We start from the raw sequence: 26,306 nt of genomic DNA on the forward strand, positions 1-26,306 counted from the left end.
ACAATGAAAACATAAAATTATTAATAAAAGTGTCAGTTATCGTGGCTCAGTCAGTTAAGCTTCTGCCTTCAGTTCAAAGAATGATCTCAGGATCCTGGGATCAATGGAGCCCTGTGTTGGGCTCCCTGCTCAGCGGGGAGTCTGCTTCTCTCTCTCCCTCTGCCTCTCCCCCTGCTTGTGTGTGCTCATACTCTCTCTCTCAAATGGATAAATAAAATCTTTTTAAAAAAAGAAAGTGTCAATTTTCAAATTTCAGATTTGTAGTTCCTTTAAATGGGAAGAGAGAGGTACAAACCCACAGAGGCTATAGCTACAATTGTAATGTTTTATTTAAAAAAAAAAATTTCTAAAGCAGAGATTCCCAATTTTCTTGGTTCATAGCACCTTTATTATCTCCATTCTTTTGTGATGCTACCCAAGTTGAAAGAAATGTCTAAAGGTTCCCTTTATTAAGTATTTAGAGTCCAAAAAATTTGATAGTAATGGTTGTGAGGTGTCCAATGTCCCCATGTGTCCCTTGAAAACTAAAAACATACGATGGCATTCCTATGAGTTCCCTGTGGCACACAGTTTGGGAACCACAGATTTTTAAAACAGATCTTGAAAATAATCTAAATTCAACCAAGCTAGTTGATAGATCCAAGAAAGTTTGTTGTATTTTCTCTCTACTTTGATGAATTGGGCTGAGTGCTTTGCACAAGTCATTCCATTTTGTCCTCACAAAGGATCCTGTGTTCTCTTTCTGTGTGAGAGGAAACAGAGGTTTAATAAGTTGGAGAAAATTCGCTGTCACACACTTGTAAGTGCTGAGGCCTAGACTGAAGCCAGTCCTCTCTGATTGAAGGCCACCGGGTCATGCGTTAATGGGACAGACCACTACTGAACATGTGTTTCAGGTACTAAACCCTGTCAGCCAAGGGAGAGTGGACGTAGCCATTGTCCTTGCACATGTGGTGGGAGACGAACAGGGAAGGAGTGTTAAGCACCGGGGAAAACGTGTGCTCAACCCAGTAGTGAGCAGTCAGAAGTCAGGAGGGGCTTGGGGTTGAGTTTGTGCTGAGGCTTGCAAGATAAATACACATTTGTTTATGGGGATCCACCAAAGTACAAAGACAGAGAGATAAGGAACCCTGTGGTCCTCTTAAAAAGCAATGGGTTATGCCCCAATGGCCAGGGCAAATATTAAATTATTTGTAAGGACTGCACCGTGCTCTTACCCCCCTCCCTTGGCCCCCAAAGTGTTAGTGACTTTGACTACTCAGAGTCCAATTCCATTTTATTTCTATCATATCTTCCCATTCCTCCCAAACCAACAATAAAAGCTTTACACTAAAGATACATCTTTTACATGTCGAGTGACAGCTTACTCATTTCTGTATTTCCTAAGACCTCAGCCTATGTCCTCAATATGTTCTGAAAGAAATAGTAATTTTGAATATGTTTTTGAAATCTGGATTGTTTGGGCTCACAAGTATTAAGCTGAAGGAAAAAGGAAAGGCTCAGTGGGTTTTCATATATGCTCTAGCTGTTCTATGAATCCCCTGGGTCTTAGGAATTTACAGAAAGCTACAAGAGTCCCTGCCATCTTGATGTAAACTTCTAATGTTCCAATTGCAAAAGCAAGTGAATGTTCTCAGCAGTCCTGGCTTCAGAGGTCCCTGGGAAATAGAATTCCATTTACACAGCAAGGCTCTGGGTCAAAATCGGCCTGGGTTAAGTGGTGACTTTCTCTCCTTTGAAATTCATTTGAGTTCTGTTTCCTGCCTGTGTAGTCCTCCCCTTCTTGTGATGACAAACCTTGGCTTACCTTTAGTCTGGGTTTTCTAGGTCTCAATACCAAACTTTAAACTGCTTGTTTTCGGGTGCCTGAGTGACTCAGTCATTAAGCGTCTGCCTTCGGCTCAGGTCATGATCCCAGGGTCCTGGGATCGAGCCCCGCATCGGACTCCCTGCTCGGCGGGAAGCCTGCTTCTCCCTCTCCCTCTCCCCCTCCTGGTGTTCCCTCTCTCGCTGTGTCTCTCTCTGTCAAATAAATAAAATCTTTAAAAAAAAATAAAATAAACTGCTTGTTTCTCCTTTTGCTCATACTGGTTCCATCCCACCCAGCAATCATCTATTTCCCTTGTGAGTTCAGAAGGTCTCTGAAAGACGAGGCATGTGTGGGTCACACCACCGCATTGGGGATGCCCGTGTTCATACATCCACGTGGATCATAGAAAAACGGGCTCATGGCACTATGTTCTTTAGGATCACTAAGTGCAGCCTACACACAGCAGACCGATACGGGTGAACAGCCAAGCCTTATGGGATCTGAAACAAAAACAAAAAACAAAAAAACAAAACAAAAAAAATCTTCTGGGATCTGGATGAAGGAGACAACAATTTACTTGTGAGATAAAAATTATCAAAATCTTTGATTTTTGTATATGGGGGGGGTTGCCATCAGCCCGGAAACTGCTTTTTCCATGACTTGGTGCAGCACAGAGTGGCACAGAAAGAGATCCAGGAGAACAAAAGCAAAAGGATGCTTTTCCAGAGTGACAAGTACCTGCATCACACATCCTGCAAGTTTTACTCTAGAAGACAAGCTCCTGCAGGAGGGGCAGTTCAGCGCAGACAGCGAGAGCTGTGGAAATGGAGTGCAGCGATCTCTGTACCAATATATACAACTTCTGTTGCATTTGTAGAGACCCCTCTCTTTCTGCCACAGTTTAGTGTCAACGGTCCCGATTAAGTGCAGGAGCACTCCAAAGACGGCGGCACGGGACGTGGAATATGTGGGGTCCAAGTTAGGAATCATCAGAGCAAAACAGTGAAAGAAGGAGAGCGACAGATTCCAAGCTGAGATAACCCTCCTTCCCACAGAGGGGTGGTGGCAACTTCTCAGTGAAGGAGGTACATGGCTCTGGGACCCTACCGTCCGGTCCATAGAATTGGTGCTTGGATGCTGCTGCTGTAAATTAATAGTTTGTTCAACCATTCTGTCCTTACCACATCCTGATTTACTCTTTTAAAAAAAAAAAGATTTATTTATTTGAGAGAGAGAGAGCACGCGCACAAACAGGGGGGGGCGGGGCAGAGGGAGAAGGAGAAGCAGGCTCCCAACTGAGCAGGGAGCCCCACGCGGGGGGCTCGATCCCAGGACCCTGGGATCATGACCTGAGCCGAAGGCAGATGCTTAACCGTCTGAGCCACCCAGGCACCCCTTAAATATGTGTTCATTTTTTTTTTTAAGATTTTATTTTGAAGTGATCTCTACACCCAGCGTGGGGCTCGAACTCACAACCCTGAGATCAAGAGTCGCACGCTCTACCGAAATAATTTAATAAGCATGTAATTGGAACTTCAGCAGAAATTAAGAATAGAGTCAACATCACACTCTAAAAATATAGACCAGGCAGCAGGCGATATCGTTGCGAGAACAAAATGGAAAAAAAAAAAAAAAAAAGATTCAGTAGTGGCGCGGCCAGGATGAATTGCACAAGATTTATCACTAATGGAATTGTGGGAATGCCTGCCCAATATTGCCAGGCCTCCTAATTGTCCAAGAGCTGCCAGTAACCCAGATTTTGACTTGAATTCAGTAGATTTTTGACATGTCGACGTGAGTGTAATGAGGCCAACAGTTTTTTGGCCAAATTAACATATATGTGTACAGGTGAATCCAAAGACCCCTAGTTTGTGGGACCTGCTGTGTGTGGAGCCGACTTATCATTATATTCTAGATGCTGGTGCCTGAGCCAGCAAAGGCTGCTTACCGAGTCTATTGGTGAGAAATACTTTACCGTTTCTGCAAGTCTGTTTTTCCATCTGTTTTCCGTCTTTTGTCAATAGGACACCTTGTGAGTCTCAAGCATTTTGGGGAATTGGCCACTATGGTCGTCGTGGGTTACATCGAGAATGCCAAATATCTTAATTTAAAATATGTTATACAGCAATATAGTATACTTACATGGAATACTGAAGTTGCCTGAGCTCAGGAATGACAAAAGTGTTCCTTTCTATTGCAAACTCTAATTGGTGTTCATATGGTCTGCCTGACATGCAGTGAAGAGAACAGATCTCAGTTGGGAAGAACACAATGATTGTTTGCATCACAGCATTGCTAGATGGAAATCCTCTTCCAGATATGGGCCATATCTGTCTTGATCCTCACCTGAACATTTTCCAATGAGATCCTAAGTGCCCTGCAAGCTGAAAACACAAACATGAAATCTCACATAAAAGCTGATTATCTGTATAGTGATGGGTGAGAGAATTAAGCTCTCCATTCGTAAATATTTGAATGCATGCTGCATGTCTGGCACTTACATAGGCAATGGGGATTCAGAAGTGAATAAAACAAGCAAAAATCCCTTCCCTCATGTAGTTTAATTATATGGCTAAGGGGTGAGGGGAGACTCAAGAAAGAAACAGCTAAAATAGAGACACCATAGAGTGTATTACAAAATGTTAAGTGTAATGGGAAAAGGGGGGATTTAGGGACTCTCTGTGTGTATGGGGGGTAGATCACAATTAACCAGGATCAAAAATTAGCAGTTGGAATATTTAAAACATTCCATTTAGAAATGGAACGGGCATGCATACGCCCTGACCCCCCCATCCTCCAATGGTATTACATGGCATTTCCACCACTTAATGCACTTGCATAACCTTCCAGTATCTGGAGTCACTCGAGGTATCCCTCTCCATCCCCAACATAAATTAACATGGACAGTATCTGGTCATTGTTTAGAAGGTCCAACGAGGCCCATGCATTCTAACTAATTAATTAAAATTAGTTCTAAAAAACTCAGAGATTAAATTCTGACTTCGTAGATGCCCAGTTATGCACCTGAGGGGCTGTAGTCTTTCTAGACTAGCACAATCAGGGAGAGTGTCCCAGGGCTAGCCTGACCACTCAGTGGACCACACATGGCTTTATGCTGAGGCGTGACGGAGACACAGGTAATGAAACCCAAAAAGAAAACTCAAATCCCTGAGTGGAGAAGAATTTGAGACAATTTCTCAAATAAAAGGGCATACAACAAGGGAAGCTGTTCTCTCCAAACAGAACAGATAGAATGAAAAACGAGGGAAGGTGTCCCCCACACTGATTCACGTTTAGCACCTGTTTACAGAATTCATTTAATTTGAATAAAATGTGATCAACACGTTATGGTTACTTTCTTAGGGCAGCCTTTGGCCTCACTCAAATAGTCCAAGTACAGAATAGTACAGAGAGTCTCCAAGAAATCTTCGGCACCTAAAAATAGCCTTCTAAATCAAGGTCATGCGGTGCCTGGGTGGCTAAGTCGGTTAAGCATCTGCTTTCAGCTCATGTCATGATCTCAGGGTCCTGGCATCGAGCCCCACATTGGGGCTCCCTACTAAGTGAGGAGTCTGCTTCTCCATCTCCCTCTACCTCTGCTCCTCACCGCTGCTCATGCTCTCCCTTTCAAATAAATAAAATCTTAAAAAAAATCAAGGTCATAGTGAGGATTCTAAGAATGAAGAAAATTATCTTTTCAAAAGCAAAGTGTGAATCCCAAAAGGTGAATGTGATTTTTGTACCTGGAATGAGGCAGAACGTTTCTTATAATGGGCTTCTCTGTGATTCAGTGTTTTGGGTTCATGATTAACTTAGTAAAATATGTATAAATTAAAACGTCCAGAATAATTCTATGCACCCTGGATGGCAATGATCAGAATTTAGTTGAAAACCGTTTTCATCTCCAATTTCTGGCTCGTAGTCAAGCGGTATATACTTATTAGTAAGTCTGTCCCTTTAATCAGTGACATGCCTCACAGTCTCATTTGATCTCTATGATGATCTTTCAATATAAATGAACTCATGAGCTTCTGAAAGGAAAATGATTCTCCTGACCCAAATGACAATCCCATAGAATTGTTATTTATTTATCAAAAAAATTGCTGGGATCACAGGCCAGGTCAGCTGATCCCCGTTTTAGAACTGTGTGGACAGAAGTTTCTATTTTTTTTTTTTTTTTGCCTGATGCCATTGTCCCAAAAGCAAAGCTGCAGACAGTGGTACATACATGATAAATCTCCAACAAAATAAGAAAATTCACATAAAGCAAACTATTCATTTTAAAAAACTGTTTTTCATCCTGAGATTTTTATCCTGAAATTGAAGAAACAGTAGCTGGTAGAGATTTTTTTTTTTTTATGTGAGTGCACGTCTGTACTTGACACATTTAAGTTTGCGTCTCATTTTCATCTTCTAACTTTTAAAAGATATATTTTACTGATAAAATGCAAAATCTGGGGACAACTGACCTAAAACACTTATATCCTTCTCTATTCTCCTCTCAGGACACAAGATTGGACTTCAACTATGAATGATCTAAATCTTTAGAAAGTTCAAAAGTTGGCTGGATGAAAGATCAAATAACACATCAAAAAGCTGAGATGTATCAATGTGTCAGGGTTCAAAAATAATGACTTACAGTCAGTGATAGGAATGCTTTTCCACTGTGTCTATTTTGAGGGCAAGCCTGAAATTCACAACTTAGCACAAAAAGTAAAAGATCTGTGGGGAAATGTGAGGAATTTGTCATTGCTCAAATCCAGTGCTCAGCCTTGGGCTGAATTTAGTATTAATCTTGATAGAGGCATGTTTGCAGTGGACAGAGAATAAGAGAAATGCATGTAGGATTTATTGAGGATGCAGTAAAAAATCCATCTTTTTAGGGCTATTTTTCTTCCACAATAAATGATTAGGGGAGGAAAAAAAGAAAAGCTTAAAATTGGTGTCAAGCTCTTTATTCCAACCATTTGGGATTAGCTGGAAGAGAAATATGTCTGCTTATAATGAATCACTTTTGATGAAGTTGCAAAGAGGGAGGGGAGAGAAGTATCCAGCAAGCAGGGGTTTGGGAGGATTTCCTGAAGTCCCTACACTGCAGTTCACCAATAGTAATGGACTATCAATGAATTTTTACCAACTGAATTTAATACAGAAGCTGAGTATAGTCCTTAAATTCTATGAGGACATATATGTTACGAAATGAGAATATACCACTCCTCCCTTTCCAGATAAAGACATTTTTCTCATCTGTTAACAAAACCTATGATACTGCAAAATGGTGATCTTTGTCAGATTTGGGGCTTTACACTAAATTGTAACTGGGGAATTAGACTAGAAAGCGATTTTGCCCTGTTCCACATTAAAGACAAGCTACATGACACAGGGTTTTTTTTTTTTAAAGACGAGGCTTCAGTGCAGTTGTTCAAAATTGTCCGTCATTCTACCAAGCACTGGATTGAATCAAGAGGTAATTTGGAGCACCTGGGTGGCTCAATCAGTTAAGCCACCAGCTCGGTGGTGATCCCAGGACCCTGGGATCTAGTCCCCTATCAGGCTCCTTGTTCAGTCGAGAGCCTGCTTCTCCCTCTCCCTACTTCTTCCTCTGCCTGCCACTCTCCCTGCTGCTGCTCTCTCTTTCTTTGACAAATAAATAAATAAAATATTTAAAAATAAATAATTAAATAAATAGGTGTTATCTGGGGGGAAAAGGCATCTACCATGATATATTTTCCTTTTTCAAACTCATTTCCAATTGTTCTCAGGATGCTCCCCATCTTGTTCTTAGTTGGAGTGATTAGTGCTTATCCTTTTAGTTTGCACATTTGAATAACCGCTTGCCTCAGAAAAAGCATGCACTCAGTCTCAGTGAACTTCTAACAAGGAAGTTTCAAGACAAGAGGAAATTAAGACAATGGGAAATATGCATTCATGGTTTTAGGCAGTCCTAGGTGTTATGGATATGTTGTTGATAATATATCCCTCCTACGTGCAATGTTCCAGTTTATGTTGTTCCAATAACACCAATAAACCACATAGATGACATTGTAGATGATTTGAGATCCTGCTTGACTTTTTGTTTTAAGGGAAATAGAAAGAGACGAACTATTGTATGCTTGACCTTCTTGAACCCGATGTCCATAGTGGAAAAGGTTTGAAATGGACTATGTCCATAAGGACCTTCTCCCCACTCCCCGCACAGTTTCCTAGATATAGTGCTTTTCACTTGCATACATGTTTCTGGTCTACTCTTTATTTTTAAAAATCTCCCTACACAGTATCTATAACAGACCCTTCTGCATCCTATAAACATCAACCTTTAAATTGATAGGGGGTATATATTTTTCCCACCAATCCCCAATAGTTTCATCTTCATCCCCTTCCATGTGGTTCTTAACATTGTTTCCAGAATTATCAGAACACCTCCCTTTGGGGGAAGCTGCTATATATTTCATCACTCTCTAAACTGTTTAGAAAATAGATACTAGCTGAAGTCTGTATTAGTAAGTCCATCACTGTTAAGAACTCAGTCCATGACATATTAATTTACTCCTAAGCTTCCAGCTGAGGCCAGACTAACCTGAATGGTATTTGATTACAAAGATCAACGAGGTGGCATGAAACGGGATGGATCATTGAGCAAAACAGTTTATTAGCTCTCCTTAGTACAACTGATGTTTTTAGGAGCTGTGGTTTATAGTTTGTGGCATTGTTTGGTGGACTCCTTCCTAAGCCATCAACTATCCAAATCAAAACACTATCAGCACCTTGTAGAATGTAATTATATGTTACAGACATTCTCTAAGAGAGATAGTGTCCAGCAGTTCTAGAACATTCCCCCCCATTTTTGTTGATTGAGGACCTCTTATTATTTAATGTCAAATATTTCACGTAAACTATTGAGTATTAGGAGAAAGTTTATCGGTTTCTAGATAATATTTTTTTCCTAGCTTTGAGGCTGAAAAATATTTCATATAATTCACATACTCAGAGGAAAGTTGTCAAAGCAATAGATTTTATGATTACCCCCCCCAACTCCCACATACACATACAAACACGCATGCATGTGCTTTGAAAAAATCTCTCAGACTCCAAGAATGTAGCGCTGGAAAGGGACCTTACTGAATTCTTTCCTAATTCGGTAGTAAATATAGCTGAAATTATCTGAGTTCACCAATTTGTTTCAAAGAGTTAAAAGAACATAGGAGCTCTACTTAAGGAGCCTTACTGTAGGAAAGTGGGGGAGAGGCTGGAGATATTAACACTGTAGGAGGGATACTGTGAATAGAGTTACTTGGAGTCGCTGTGGTGAGTTAGACAGCTTCTTTGGTCACCTTCCAAATATTCTCTATTACAGGTAGCAATTTGGGGTTAATTCAGGATGATCAAATCAATCACAGTCGGGCTCAAAATTTCATCGGAAGCTTTTCCTCTGTTCTCCTGCTGACTCTTGATTGGAGTCACAGTGGCAGGGCAGGGAAAAGAGAAACACTTTGTTCTTGTTGCCAGCATGTCCCACAAGCAGGCTAGCTCCTTGCTGCCACTCTGGAAGTTTCATGGGAAGATATTCTTGGAATACATTCTGAGCCAAGAGATCCGAATGACATCTATCAGGTGTTGAGGGTGAGCCTTCTAGGATCCATGTTACTGCCTGTATGTTATGCCCCACCTGCCACTTCAGTTGCTGTCCACATTCCCAGGGGTCCTCCTAGTGTCTCAGAGACTTCTGTTTTCCTACTCCATCTGGGACGCAGTGTGTCTGTCTGTCTCACTGTTAACACGTGTAAGTTCCCAGAGGATCTTCTTTATTTCTCTCTTGCCCCTGAGCTGCCAGGCGCTGAGAGCAAATTTCGGTGTACAGCTTACTCTCCCTACATCCCTCTTCCATCCTATCCTTTGTCCCCCTTCACCACGTGCCCACCCCCGACCCCAAACTCTCTTTACATAAAGAAGGAATGAAAGCCAGGTAATGACAGCCCAGTTCTACCATAACGTGGACCTTCAAATCTGTGTCTCATCCTTGAATTCTTGACCTGTTACCACAGAAGCCGAGACTCTCCATGTGCTGGTCACTGCACAAGAAAACAGGGGCCTAATTTCCGCACAGAAGAGAAGAGCACACATTCTGGGCACTCTGGGTTTAAACAGATATAAGATAGTGGTTGAGAGGATGTCATGTGGATCTCAAATACCTCTGTTCAATCTTAGTTCTGCATTCTATCAGTGGTAATTTAACTAATTTTCCAGTGCCTCGGTTTCCCCACCTGTAAAATAAGAAGGATAATGCTTCCTACTTCCTAGGGGGGGTTTGAGGATTAAGTCCATTCTTATACACAAGGCTTTTCACCAAGAGCAACTAATGCATAATAAGTGTTTGGTAATTATTAACAACTGTGATTAATCAGTTCCCTTAATAGCTCACATATTATTCCGTCATATATCTTTAGCCTTTTGGCACATAATACCAAATCTTTAGCAATTCACTTTGGATCAAGAGGTCAAATGCCATTTAGCAAATTCCAGCATGGACTTAGGTCCCTACTGACATTTATAAATAGCACAAATAAATGTAGTATGGGTTAGGTGTGTACGTTGTGTGGTATCTTCCCTCAAGGCTGGCAGGGTAGGGCTGATAGCCTGACCTCTAGGGCATGAACATCATTCCCCGCTCACACCTGGTCTTTTACACAAAACCGTCGACTGACTGGGCAATCTAGAAATTCCAAAAGTTCAGTGGCAGATATGTTCTTTTGTGACTATTATTCATCTGAATGACGATTTGAAACTTGCAAAACATTGTGAGGGTGGGAAAAGAACTAGGAAGACCTAGGCAAGTAAGGGCATGTTAGTACAATTTCATGGAAGTGCAATTTAGTGATTCAACTAAATTTATACTTACATCCACACACTGAACATTCACTCTTGGAAAGTTTATTTTTTTTTGCTAACCTTTTATTTGGAACCAAGGAATAAATTTCAATTATTCATTCAATTTATTTCATAAAGAGATACATGGCATGAATTATCAGCCTTTGTATTATGAAAATGCATATGGAGGACCTTAGCATTAAAATGAATATTACAAACACCAGAAATAAAAGCCAGATGCTGTCAAGCTAGGATGTCTACTAGGCCTAGCAGGAGATCTTGGCACAGGCATCAAGATTGTTTTGTTAGTAAATGTGATAATTTGCACTTGGAAGATCTTCAAGCTAAGGATCTACCCCTTCAACTCTAACTGCCTTTCATGACAAGTGTTTTATTAAAGAACTTATATTCATGATACTAAATTTACACTTTAAAGTTGAAAAGTCAGCACTTAAAAATTAACTTATTCCTATAAACAAATAGAAATAAAATTTTAAAAAAATATATAAAAGTGATCATGGCATACATGCATTTCTTGAAATAAACTTTTATTTGCCCATTTTTCCTTTTCTTCTCTTTTTCTCTTTCTTCTGTGTCAACCCTATTCCCCTTTCCACCTTCCCTTATCCAGAAGCCCATGTTAACATAATAGGTGCATTTCAGTGGTTTTCTTCAATGGAATATATAGATATCTGTAGATATGTGTACACACAATTACATAGTTAAAAATTATATTCACGTGTCTGCATCTTTCTTTTCTCATTTAATATCTCAGAATAAGTCTCTGAAGTCAAGTGGCCTCGCTACTCTTTTTAAGGACTGCACACTAGTTCATGGTGTGGATACACCATAATTTATTCCGCCAGAACCCTACTGAAAGTCTTTTACAATTTTTAAATGAAAAAATTTGCCTTTACTCTGTTTTAAACATTTGTGCCCCAATGGACAATGCTATTGTAAACATCTTAGTGCCTGTCCATGACAAGAACACATAAAGAGATTAAGTGCTATTTTCATTTTACAAAGGAGGAAACTATAATTAAGGAAAGGTAAAGAAAAGTTTTACAAATGAGGAAATTTTATTTGTTATTATTTTTAAAAGATTTTATTTCTTTCTTTATTTATTTATTTAAGAGAGAGGGACAGAGAAAGAGAGAGAGAGCATGAGTTGGGGGAGGAGCAGAAGGAGAAAGATAAGCACTCTCCATGCTGAGCACAGAGCCCAACATGGGACTCGATCTCAGCACCATGAGATCATGCCTGGGCTGAAACCAAGAGTCGGATGCTTAATGGACTGAGGCCACCCAGGTGCCCCTTATTTTATTTTTTTCAGTAAGCTCTATCCTCAATGTGGGACTTGAACTCAGGACCCTGAGATCAAGAGTCACACGTTCTACCAACTAAGCCAAACAAGCACCCCACAAATGAGGAAATTTTAGCTAAAAAAGTGCAAATGGCCACATCATCAGTCCAGTTTGACTCTAATCTCAGGTTTCACTGTGCCACATGACACTCTTTTGTCCTTGTTCAGATTTCCTAAAAATTATAGGCTATTAAATGAAAACATGTGTGACTCGAATTCAACTAAATAGATCAAGTACCTGGCAGTGGAGGTTAAATATAGTTTAGAAATTTAAGAGGAAAAGATGGATTGCACATTAATTTTTATAAATGGATCTCTTAAGGTACCATGGTTTATTATAGATTTAAGTCTTTTGGAGGCAATATGGCAAACTAGAATTTCAGAGAAACAGTTTCCAATATAAGACACTTCAAATTACCAGGTAAAACATAATGAGCATTGCAGATTTCTGGTTCTGGGACAGGTGGATTAGACTGAATAAAACTAAACCTCCCACTGACAACTACGTATGAGATGACTCTTGGAACTCATTGAAGAATAACTAACAGAGATGAGACTTGGATGACTGTGATCCTTTAGAAGAGAGAAGCACACAGAAGGTTCCACATTTATCCTGGCTTTTCCCATGAAGACATTTTCCTATTTTCTGTAGAGGAAATAGAGGCCAAGCAGAAAGTGGTTCACTTATTGGAGTAAAGATACAGTTGACAGAATGCCACACTGCCACATTGGTTGGGATTTGAGGGACAAAATCCCAGAGAATAGGGAAATACAGAGAAGTCCCCCAAATCTCTAATTCCCATCAAAATCCTTGGTTAATTCCTATGCTAAATGTGTCAGGGCAAGAGTCCAAAAGTCCAGCTAACTACAACATCTGGGAAGCCAAATAGTACAGCAGAAATTTTAGCAGCTGCTTGTTGCTGGGGACACTATGGTTGGATTTCAATTCCTAACAAGTTGGAGGAGCTTTAGAATATAGCCTAGACTTTCAGTTGAGATTCCCAAAGGACCAGGAACTAGGAATAAAAGCACAGACTTGGAATAAAGACCACACTTTAGAAGATTAACCATGGTTTAGGAATAATCTCAAAACTGAAATACACCAACCCCAAAACTCTAAAATTAAACAGCAACTAGATTATGGTGATCCACTGTCCCTATATGGTCCCTGGAAGAAAATCTCTCTCTTGCTGTGGAGGAAAATGACATCATCAAGAGCCTCTGTATTGTGTCATCTACAGTGTCACGTATCCATTAAAAATTACTAGGACAATTAAAACAGGACTAAATGACCAAAAGACATACAAAATCATATTTTTTATAAAGAACATAGAAACACAACCAAGGAGTTCCAGATCATTGATTTTTTTTTTTTTTAGAGATGTCGAGAGTATGTGAGCAGAGGGGGAGGTGCAGAGGGAGAGGATGGAAATCTTAAGCAGACTCCATGCTGAACACAGAGCCCAACGTGGGGCTGGATCTCACAACCTTGAGATCATGACCTGAGCCGATCAAGGGTCAGACACTTAACTGACTGAGCCACCCAGGCATGCCCAGATAATTGATTTTAAATAACTTATGATTAAAGTGCTCTTTAAAATGAAGAAAAGATGGAAAATTTCATCAGAGAATAGGAATCTAAAGTAAATTTCTAAAACTGACAAAAATGTTATATCTGACAGTAAAATTTAACTTATTGGTTTAATAGAAGATTAGACAAAGCAGAACAGACGATTAATAGATGGAAAAACAGATCAGTAAAAAATATCAAGATTGACAGACCAAAAGAAAAAAAAAAAAAAAAGGCGAAAAACAAGGGGAAAAAAAAGATATGGGACATATATCGAACACAGCACTATCCAATAGAAATATAATGGAGGCATCAAATGTAAAAAAGGATTTTTCCAGAAATACAAAATCTGAAAAATTTCCTCACAAGAATTCCTGCCCTATAGGAAATGTTAAAGGACATTCTTCAGGCAGAGGGGAAATAATATCAAAGAAATATCAATCTATAAAAATAAAAAATCAGAAATGTTGTCTGAATGATATGGATTGAATATGTACCCCCTAAAATTCATTTATTGGTATCAAATCCCAATGTGATGATATTTGGAGGTGGGACCTTTGGGTGGTGATTAAGTCATGAGGATGAAACCCTTATCAATGGGATTAGTGCCCTTATAAGAATAGGCCAGGAAATAGCTTGCTCTTTTTCTGCCATGTGAAGAGAAAGGAGAATTCAGCTATCCGCAACCCAGAAGAATGTTCTTACCAAAACCCAACCATGCTGGCACCCTCATCTCAGACTTCCAGCCTCCAGACTGAGAAATACATTTCTATTGTTTGTAAGTCACCCAGTCTATGGTAGTTGGTTCTATCAGCCTAAATTGACTAAGATATAAGTGTAAATACATAGGATTTTAAAAAATATTTCATTTTCTATAAGGTAGTAGACTGCTTAAACAATGTAGTAGGGAAGTTGATAACATACATAGATTTACAATGCATATAAACAAACCAAAAAGGCTAAGAGTGGGGAAATGGAAGTATATTGTTGTTAGTTTCTTACACTACACATGAATGCATATAACATCACAGACATGAGACTGTGATTAAATAAAAATGTATATGATAGGGGTCCTTGGCTGGCTCATCTGTAGAGCATGCAACTCTTGATCTCTGGGTCATAAGTGTGAGCCCCATGTTGGGGGTAGAGATTATTTTAAAAAATAAACTTATTAAAAATACTATAGAAATACTCTAAATCATAAAGCAACCACTAAAATAACAAAACAAAGGGTTATAGCTAATAAAGCCAAAAAAGGAGAGAAAATGGATCATAAAAAATATTCATTTAATCCAAAAGAAAGCAGGAAAAGAGGAAAAAGGAAATGAATCATAGCCAAGCCAATTAAAAAACAAATAGCAAGGTGGTAGATTTCTGCCACCATATTAATAATTATATTACAGGTGAAATGTGTAAATACCTCAATTACAGATCAGAAATTGTCAGATTGGATAAATAAAGCAAGACCCAAATATGCTTCTCATCAGAAACTTACTTTAAAGTATGTATAGTAGTATAAAGACACAAATAGGTTAAAATGTTGGAAAAAGACATTTCACGCTAAGCTTAATCAAGATAATGCTGTTGGGGCACCTGGGTGGCTCAGTCAGTTAGGTGTCTGCCTTCAGTTCAGGTCATGATCCCAATGTCCTGAGATTGAGCCCTGTGTCAGGTTCCCTGCTCAGCGGGGAGTCTGCTTCTCCCTCTCCCTCTGCCCCTCCCCCCTGCTTGTGCTCCCTCTCTCTCTTGTCTCTCAAATAAATAAATAAAATCTTTTTTTTTTAAAGATAATGCTGAAGTGGTTATATTAACATAAGACAAACTACATTTCAAAGCAAAAATATTACCAGAAATAAAAGTTTTTTTGTAATAATAAGGAAGCCAATTCATCAAGAAGGTATAACAACCCAAAATACTTATGCACTTACTAATGAAGCTTTAAAATACATAATGCAAAAACTGATAGAATTGCAAGGAGAAACAGACAATTCCATAATTAGTCTCTCTCTAATTGACTGGACAAGTAGGCAGAAAATCAGTAAGGCTACAGATGACTTGAATAATATTATCAACCATTCTGATCTAATTGACCTAATTTATAAAATATTGCAACCCAAAAACAGCCGAATTCACATTGTTTTCAACTGCATATGCACCATTTACCAAGATATACCATACTATGTGCCATAAAATAAGTCTCAATATATTTGAAATGGTTCAAGATGTGCAAAGTATGTTTTCTGAGCACAATAGAATTTAATTAGCTTACAGGAAAAAAAACTAAAAGAACCCCAAATATTTGGAAATGTAATGGCACACTTCTTTATAAACCACAGAACAAAGAAAAATTAAAGGGATTCTAGAAAGTCTTTTGAACTGAATGAAAATAAAAACATAAATTCTGGTTTCAGTTCTGACATGTAAAGAGCTTGGAAGATGTCACTCTCATCTTTACAACAGAAAAAACTGAACATACCCCAAATCAATGACTTTTCTTGGGCTCCTCAGAGAACAGAGATCAAAGGACAAGCTGCCATTCCAAAACTGGGGAGAAAAGCCAATGCAGGGAGTCACAGCTGAGGTATACATACCTGGAGCCGACCTGCTGGAGTCATAAACTGGGGGTAGGAACACATCATGGTAATTTTGATGAATTGCTGGAAGCTGAGTGTGGACTGGTGTGAGAGGGAAAACTCCTGGCTGCTTCAGTCTTGGAGAAACCCTCAAGTTTACCTCTAGGAACTCCATCAGATTCTCACAGTCACAAAGTCCCTTTTGTGACTTTGGAAGGGGAAGGGGAAGATTCTTTATTGTGACATATTCTCCAAGAGGGCTCTGTAACATAGCACTGCCTTCCAAGGGGCAGAAAAACTATATCCATCTTGCCTTATCTCAGATGGAGAAAATAATTTTTCCCATTTCAACTCCCACTTGCCTTTCTGTTTCGCCAAAGCCATGTGGAAGGGGAAGGGGGAATTATACCTCTGAAGAAATACTTGTGAACATCCATAGCCCAGATAAACAGGTCCACTAACAGGCTGAAAATAACCCATAAGATTATAAAATGCTTTCCCTCACCCATACCTTGCTACCACACTGACAGAGCTTCAGTATAACAGTGCAGTACAGTTGAACTAGCAACCAGATGCTGACGTCTCTGAGAAGGAGCCCCTAGGGAAGGATGCAAAGAAGGGAGAGAGGGAGAAAGAAAAAAAGGAAGAACTTTAATAATAAAACCAGATAGATATTACAAGAAACGTAAAATACAGACTGATAACTCTCATGAGCACGGATGCAAAATTCTAAACTAATCATTAGCAAATCAAATCCAACAATGGGTAAAAATATTTATACACCACAAACAAGTAGGGTTTATTGCACTTATGAAAGGCTGATTTCAGAATAAAAAACCAATCAATGTAATCCATCATATCAACAGCCAACGAAGAGAAATCATATGATCATGTCAACTGATGTAGAAAGAGTATTTGACAAAATCCAACAACCATTTTTGATAATAACTCTAAGCAAACTAGAAGTAGAGGGAAACTTTATCAACCTGATGAAGATTGTCTATGAACACCCTGCAGCTAACATTATATTAAATGGTGAAAAAATGGATGCTTTCCCCCTGAGTTTGGAATCAATGCAAGGATGGTCTTTTCTCACCATTCCTATTATACATTCTAGTAGTGGTCTCAACTAGTGCAATAAGACCAAAAAAAAAAAAAAAAAAAAAAAAGGTGTGTAGATTGAAAAGGAAGAACTACAATCTTTATTCATAGATGACCTAATAGTTCATGTAGAAAATCCCAAGGAATCTACAAAATAACTCTTGGCAATAGTAAGCAAGTATGGCACATGAAACAAGGCTAATATACTAAAGTCAACTGCTTTCCTGTATGCCAGTAATGAACAATTGGAATTTAAAATTAAAAAAAAATTATTGAAAGCAGCATCAAAAAATGGGATACTTATATGAATCTAAACAGGATCTACATGTGGAAAACTACAAAGCTCTGATGAAAGAAATCAGTATCTAATCAAATGGAGAGATATTTTATATTCATGAATTGGAAGACTCAATATTCCTTTATATATTTTGAGGCTCTGTAGAAAGATACATATATGTTTATAATCATTATATATTCTTGATGGAATAACCCTTTTGTCAATAATGTCCTTTGTTTCTGTTTTTTTTTTTTAGAGACTTTATTTATTTTTATTTTTTTATTTTTTTAGAGAGAGAGTGTGTGCATGTGCAAGTGGGGCAGGAGGGGAAGAAGGAGAGGGAGAGAGAGTCTTAAGCTGCTCAGTGAGGAACCCCACATGGGGCTAGATCTCACGACCCTGAGATTATAACCTGAGCCAAAATCAAGAGTGGGATGCTTAACTGACTGAACCACCCAGGAGCCCCATATCCTTTGTTTCTTGTAATAACTTTTTACAAAGTCTATTTTGTCTGATATTAATATAGCTACCCCAGCTCCCATTTACTCTTTGCATGGAATATACATATATATTTCAAAGATTTTATTTATTTATTTGAGAGAGAGAGAGAGAGTGCATGAGCAGGGCAGAGGGGTAGAGGGAGAGGGAGAAGCAGACTTCCCACTGAACTGGGACCCCAATGTGCGGCTGGATCCCAGGACCCGGAGATCATGATCTGAGCCTGAAGACAGATACTTAACTGACTGAGCTACCCAGGCACACTTGCATGGAATATATTTTAAAACAATTTCACTTTAAACTTATTTGCATCTCTTATAGACAACAGTTAGTTTATGTGTTTTTTCAAAATTCTTTCTGCCAATCTTTTAATTGATGAGTTCCATATGTGTACATTTAAAGTAGTTACCGATAAGAAAGAACTGACTTCTCTCATTATACTAATTATATTATTTTATCTTTTTTCCCTCATTTTCACTGTTACCACCTTTTGTGTTTGATTGATTTTTTTCCTATTATATCTTTTTATTCCTTTCTCATTTCCTATTCTGTATATATTTCAGTTATTTTCTTAGTGTTTACCCTGGGTATTACAATTAACATCTTAAATTTATAACAATCTAGTTTGAATGAATACCAACTTAAATGATATGCAAAAACTCTACACCTATACAAATCTGCCCCCCCTTATATTGTTATTTTTTACAAATTACATTGCTATATATTGTGTGCCCATTAACATAGATTTATAATTGTTTCATGCATGTTCAGTTTGAATAATATAGGCATACAAATGAGTAACAAGTCAAATATAGTGCTAGGTGTTACATTTACCTATGTAGTTACGTTTACCTGTGTTTTTTATTTTCTTATTTTTTCATATGGCTTCAAGTTACTGTCTAGGGTCCTTTCATTTTAGCTTAAAGAATTCCCTTTAGCATTTCTTGTAGGGCAGAACTATAAAAGTGATGAACTCCTTCAGCTTTAGTTTATCTGAAAATTTATTAATATCTTCCTCATTTTGGAAGAATGGTTTTGCTGTATATACAATTATTCACTGAAAGGTGTTTTTTCATTCTTTCTTCCATCACTTTAATATGTCATTGCACTGCCTTCTGACTTCCATGGTTTTTGATGAGAAATTGGCTGTTAATTGTATTGAAGATCCCTTGCACATGGTGAATTTTATCTATTTTACTTCTTTCAAGGTTCTCTCTGTCTTTGATTTCTGACAGTTTGATTATAATGTGTCTTAGTGTGGATCTCTTTCAGTTTATCTTGCTTAGAGGTTATTGAGATTCCTGGATGTGTAGATTCATGTCATTCATCCTACTGGAGAAATTTGGGGCCATTATTTCTTCAAATATACTTTATATTTCTTTCTCTCCTCTTCTGGGACTCCCTTTAAGTGTATGTTGTAACACTTTATGGTGCCCCTTATCTGCTTAGGTCTGATCTAGTAAGTCCAATATCCAGCTTTTGTCAGGAACAGTTCTATGAATATTTTTCCTTGTAAATGGGCCACACTTTATTTCTTTGCATGCATAGTACCTTTTTGTTAAAGACTGAACATTTTGAGAGTCATAATACAGTAATTCTGGAAACCAGATCCTCCCCGCTCCCCCAGGTTTTATTGTTGCTGCTTCTTGTGAGTTGTAATTGCTTAGTGGCTTTTCTAAACTATTTTTTGAGACTGGATTATTTGCTATGTGTGGTCACTCAAGTCTCTTAATGGTGAACTAGTGATTTTTAGAGATTTTCTTAAAAACATGGAGCCACCACCACCCACCCCTGGGCCAAATAAATAAGGAAAAACATTACTATTTTGGTCTTTGCAGATTATCTTTGTATTAGGGCACTTCTTCACAATGCTAAGCCAGGCCATTTACAATTCTACCTCAGCCTTTACTTCCTGCTTGATGGAACCTGACAGTCAGCCAGAGTTGAAAGCTTGGAGTCTTCTCATTCTTTTCTGAGCATGTGTCCAGCTCTGGACATATATGTAGCCTTCTAGATTTTTTATTATGTTTGTGTTTCCAAACAAACCTACAAAATTCCTGAAAATTTAACAATTGGCTTATGTGACTTGCTGTTTTCTGGTATGAACTGGCTTAAGGACACCCCTGATTTAGTGTTCCCAGGAATAAAAATGTAAAGAAAGCAGAAGGGAAAGAAATCAAGCAGGGGCATCTTTCAGACAAAGTTCCAGCTCAGCTTAACTTTGCAGGGATGTTCAGGAGTGGAAATTATGCCATGGGGTTTATTACAGGTTGTGGAAAGGGAACTGGGCTTCCAAAGTCCCACATGAATCAGTTTTTAGCTAAGGGCTCCTTTGGGGATATAAACTCCCAGGCACTTTTGGCTCTCTACTTATGGGACAAAGGGGATCCAGAAGTCTGAAGGTAGTCTTCTCAAGAGAATTGCAAGAATGGGTTCTTAGAAACAAAAGAGTAACCAAACCAGGGAGGGGGACCCATAAATAATAAAAGAGAATTACGGGGATCTGGGTGGAGTATGGACATGTCCATAGAGTCCATTCCTTACACTAGTCTGATCCACTTACATCACATTAATTTCACTCTATCCTATGATAGCTTTTTAAAGATGTTGGGAAGAGAAAAAGGAAAACATTAAAATAGGGGAGTTTGTAGGCTGAGCCATAGCTCCCACTGTTGTAGTTGATCAGAAAATCATAGGAGTGGAGGAGCAAGATGGCGGAAGAGTAGGAGACCTGGATTTCGTCTCCTCTCAGGAATTCAGCTGGATAGGGATCAAACCATTCTGAACACCTACAAACTCAACAGGAGATCGAAGAAAAGAATAGCAACAACTCTCTGAACAGAAAAGTGACCACTTTCTGGAAGTCATATTCTATCCCTTCATAGTAGTTACCCGTATTTTTGGCATATATATATAAGTTGTTCTCTCTTTAAAATCTTGAGATAGTTTCTTCTAACAGATCAAAATATACTCTAAATCTCTAGTGTATGGTTTTTTTCTACTCCCCTGCCTGATCACATTCTCTCCCTTTTTTCTTTCTTTTTTTTTTTTAATCCTCTTCTTTCTTTTTTCAAACAACTTATCAAATCCTTTTTTAAAATTTTTTATAATTTCCATCTTTACAGTCATATTCCATCCCTTCATCATATCAACCCTTATTTTTGTACATATATAAGTTTTTCTTTCTTTAAAATTTTGGGAGGCGCTTTCTTTTAACAGACCAAAATACACCCAAAATCTAGTGTGTGGCACTGATCTATAAACCAGCCTGACCATATTTGATCACATTCTGTTTTTGTTTTGTTTTGTTTTGTTCTGCTTTTGTTTGTTTTTATCTTTATCTTTTTCTTTTTTTCTTTTTTTCTTTCTTTTTCTTTTTTCTCTCTTTCCCTTTCTTTTCCCACTGCTTCAGGTCTTTTCTGATTTGTTTAGAGTATATTTTCTGGGGACGTTGTTACCCTGCTAGCATTTTGTTCTCTCATTCATCTATTCTCCTCTGCACAAAATGACAAGACGGAAAAAATCACCTCAACAAAAAGAACAAGAGGTAGTACCGACTGCCAGGGACCTACTCAATACGGACATTAGTACGATGTCAGATCTAGAGTTCAGAATCATCACTTTAAAGATACTAGCTGGGCTTGAAAAAAGCATGGAAGTTATTAGAGAAACCCTTTCTGGAGAAGTAAAAGAACTAAAATCGAACCAAGTAGAAATCAAAAAGGCTATCAATGAGGTGCAATCAAATATGGGGGCGCTAACTGCTAGGATAAATGAGGCAGAAGAAAGAATCAGTGAGATAGAAGACCAAATGATGGAAAATCAAGAAGCTGAGAAAAAGAGAGATAAACAACTACTGGATCACGAGGGCAGAATTCGAGAGATAAACGATACCATAAGACGAAACAACATTAGAATAATTGGGATCCCAGAAGAAGAAGAAAGAGAGAGAGGGGCAGAAGGTATAATGGAGCAAATTATAGCAGAGAACTTCCCTAATTTGGGGAAGGAAACAGGCATCAAAATCCAGGAAGCACAGAGAACCCCTCTCAAAATCAATAAAAATAGGTCAACACCCCGACATCTAATAGTAAAACTTATGAGTCTCAGAGACAAAGAGAAAATCCTGAAAGCAGCTTGGGAGAAGAGATATGTAACCTACAATGGTAGAAACATTAGATTGGCAACAGACTTATCCACAGAGACCTGGCAGGCCAGAAAGGACTGGCAGGACATATTCAGAGCACTAAATGAGAAAAATATGCAGCCAAGAATACTATATCCAGCTAGGCTGTCACTGAAAATAGAAGGAGAGATAAAAAGCTTCCAGGACAAACAAAAACTAAAGGAATTTGCAAACACGAAACCAGCCCTACAAGAAATCTTGAAAGGGGTCCTCTAAGCAAAGAGAGAGCCTAAAAGCAACATAGACCAGAAAGGAACACAAACAATATACAGTAACAGTCACTTTACAGGCAATACAATGGCACTGAATTCCTATCTTTCAATAGTTACCCTGAATGTAAATGGGCTAAATGCCCCAATCAAAAGACACAGGCTATCAGATTGGATTAAAAAACAAGACCCATCGATATGCTGTCTGCAAGAGACTCATTTTAGACCCAAAGACACCCCCAGATTGAAAGTGAGGGGGTGGAAAACCATTTACCATGCTAATGGACACCAAAAGAAAGGTGGGGTGGCAATCCTTATATCAGACAAATTAGATTTTAAACCAAAGATTGTAATAAGAGATGAGGAAGACACTATATCCTACTTAAAGGGTCTATCCAACAAGAAGATCTAACAATTGTAAATATCTATGCCCCTAACATGGGAGCAGCCAATTATATAAGGCAATTAATAACAAAAGCAAAGAAACACATTGACAACAATACAATAATAGTGGGGGACTTTAACACCCCCCTCACTGAAATGGACAGATCGTCTAAGCAAAAGCTCAACAAGGAAATAAAGACTTTAAATGACACACTGGACCAAATGGACTTCACAGACATATTCAGAACATTCCATCCCAAAGCAACGGAATACACATTCTTCTCTAGTGCCCATGGAACATTCTCCAGAGTAGATCACATCCTAGGTCATAAATCAGGTCTCAACCAGTACCAGAAGATAGGGATTATCCCCTGCATATTTTCAGACCACAATGCTTTGAAACTAGAACTCAATCACAAGAGGAAAGTCAGAAAGAACTCAAATACATGGAGGCTAAAGAGCATCCTACTGAAGAATGAATGGGTCAACCAGGAAATTAAAGAAGAATTAAAAAATTCATGGAAACCAATGAAAATGAAAACACAACTGTTCAAAATCTTTGGGATACAGCAAAGGCAGTCCTAAGAGGAAAGTATATAGCAATACAAGCATTTCTCAAGAAACAAGAAAGGTCTCAAGTACACAACCTAACCCTACACCTAAAGGAGCTGGAGAAAGAACAGCAAATAAAGCCTAAACCCAGCAGGAGAAGAGAAATAATCAAGATCAGAGCAGAAATCAATGAAATAGAAACCAAAAGAACAGTAGAACAGATCAACGAAACTAGGAGCTGGTTCTTTGAAAGAATTAACAAGATTGATAAGCCCCTGGCCAGACTTATCAAAAAGAAAAGAGAAATGACCCAAATCAACAAAATCATGAATGAAAGAGGAGACATCACAACCAACACCAAAGAAATACAAACAATTATAAGAACATATTATGAGCAACTCTATGCCAGCAAATTAGATAAACTGGAAGTAATGGATGCATTCCTAGAGATGTATCAACTACCAAAACTGAACCAGGAAGAAATAGAAAACCTGAACAGACCTATAACCACTAAGGAAATAGAAGCAGTCATCAAAAATCTCCCAAAACACAAAAGCCCAGGGCCAGATGGCTTCCCAGGGGAATTCTACCAAACATTTCAAGAAGAATTAATACCTATCCTTCTGAAACTGTTCCAAAAAATAGAAATGGAAGGAAAACTTCCAAACTCATTTTATGAGGCCAGCATTACCTTGATCCCAAAACCAAAGACCCCATCCAAAAGGAGAATTACAGACCAATATCCCTGATGAACATGGATGCAAAAATTCTCACCAAAATACTAGCCAATAGGATCCAACAGTACATTAAAAGGATCATTCACCACGACCAAGTCGGATTTATCCCTGGGCTGCAAGGTTGGTTCAACATCCGCAAATCAATCAACGTGATACAATACATTAACAAAAGAAAGAACAAGAATCATATGATCCTCTCAATAGATGCAGAAAAAGCATTTGACAAAGTACAGCATCCTTTCTTGATCAAAACTCTTCAGAGTATAGGGATAGAGGGTACATACCTCAATATCATAAAAGCCATCTATGAAAAACCTACAGCGAATATCATTCTCAATGGGGAAAAACTGAGAGCTTTCCCCCTAAGGTCAGGAACGCGGCAGGGATGTCCACTATCACCACTGCTATTCAACATAGTATTGGAAGTCCTAGCCACAGCAATCAGACAACAAAAAGAAATCAAAGGCATCCAAATCGGCAAAGAAGAAGTCAAACTCTCACTCTTTGCAGATGATATGATACTTTATGTGGAAAATCCCAAAGACTCCACCCCAAAACTGCTAGAACTCATACAGGAATTCAGTCAAGTGGCAGGATATAAAATCAATGCACAGAAGTCAGTGGCATTCCTAGACACCAACAACAAGTCAGAAGAAAGAGAAATTAAGGAGTCGATCCCATTTACAATTGCACCCAAAACCATAAGATACCTAGGAATAAATCTAACCAAAGAGGCAAAGGATCTGTACTCAGAAAACTATAAAACACTCATGAAAGAAATTGAGGAAGACACAAAGAAATGGAAAAACTTTCCATGCTCATGGATTGGAAGAACAAATATTGTGAAGATGTCAATCCTACCTAGAGCAATCTACACATTCAATGCAATCCCCATCAAAATACCATCCACTTTCTTCAAAGAAATGGAACAAATAATCCTAAAATTTGTATGGAACCAGAAAAGACCCCGCATAGCCAGAGAAATGTTGAAAAAGAAAAGCAAAGCTGGCAGCATCACAATTCCGGACTTCCAGCTCTACTACAATGCTGTCATCATCAAGACAGTATGGTACTGGCACAAAAACAGACATATAGATCAATGGAACAGAATAGAGAACCCAGAAATGGACCCTCAACTCTATGGTCAACTCATCTTTGACAAAGCAGGAAAGAATGTCCAATGGAAAAAAGACAGTCTCTTCAACAAATGGTGTTGGGAAAATTGGACAGCCACATGCAGAAGAATGAAACTGGACCATTTCCTTACACCACACACAAAAATAGACTCCAAATGGTTGAAAGACCTCAATGTGAGACAGGAGTCCATCAAAATCCTAAAGGAGAACACAGGCAGCAACCTCTTCGACCTCAGCCGCAGCAACTTCTTCCTAGAAACATCGCCAAAGGCAAGGGAAGCAAGGGCAAAAATGAACTATTGGGACTTCATCAAGATAAAAAGCTTTTGCAAAGCAAAGGAAACAGTCAACAAAACCAAAAGACAACTGACAGAATAGGAGAAGATATTTGCAAATGACATATCAGATAAAGGGCTAGTATCCAAAATCTATAAAGAACTCATTAAACTCAACACCAAAAGAACAAAGAATCCAATCAAGAAATGGGCAGAAGATATGAACAGACATTTTTCCAAAGAAGACATCCAAACGGCCAACAGACACATGAAAAAGTGTTCAATATCGCTCGGCATCAGGGAAATCCAAATCAAAACCTCAACGAGATACCACCTCACACCAGTCAGAATGGCTAAAATTAACAAGTCAGGAAATGACAGATGTTGGCGGGGATGCGGAGAAAGGGGAACCCTCCTACACTGTTGGTGGGAATGCAAGCTGGGGCAGCCACTCTGGAAAACAGTATGGAGGTTCCTCAAAAAGTTGAAAATAGAGCTACCATATGATCCAGCAATTGCACTACTGGGTATTTACACCAAAGATAAAAAAGTAGGGACCCGAAAGGCTACGTGCACCCGATGTTTATAGCAGCAATGTCCACAATAGCCAAACTGTGGAAAGAGCCAAGATGTCCATCAACAGATGAATGGATAAAGAAGAAGTGGTATATATATACAATGGAATATTATGCAGCCATCAAAAGGAATAAGATCTTGCCATTTGCAACGACGTGGATGGAACCGGAGGGTATAATGCTGAGCGAAATAAG

General features: G+C 38.6%; 1 long non-coding RNA gene across 1 annotated transcript in view; it reads right to left on the minus strand.

The window, feature by feature from the left end:
* Nucleotides 1-358: 358 nt before the first annotated feature.
* The window catches only part of LOC144380434 (uncharacterized), a 36,671-nt gene continuing 10,723 nt past the window's right edge, over nt 359-26,306 (minus strand). Inside the window, exons 2-4 of the long non-coding RNA XR_013444580.1 lie at nt 16,693-16,779; nt 3,953-4,194; nt 359-742 (exon numbers count right to left, since the gene is read on the minus strand). This is a non-coding gene — a long non-coding RNA (uncharacterized LOC144380434). The remainder of the gene's footprint in view (nt 743-3,952; nt 4,195-16,692; nt 16,780-26,306) is intronic.

The sequence above is a fragment of the Halichoerus grypus genome, chromosome X (assembly GCF_964656455.1).
Source record: "Halichoerus grypus chromosome X, mHalGry1.hap1.1, whole genome shotgun sequence".
In the NCBI taxonomy this organism is placed as follows: domain Eukaryota; kingdom Metazoa; phylum Chordata; class Mammalia; order Carnivora; family Phocidae; genus Halichoerus; species Halichoerus grypus.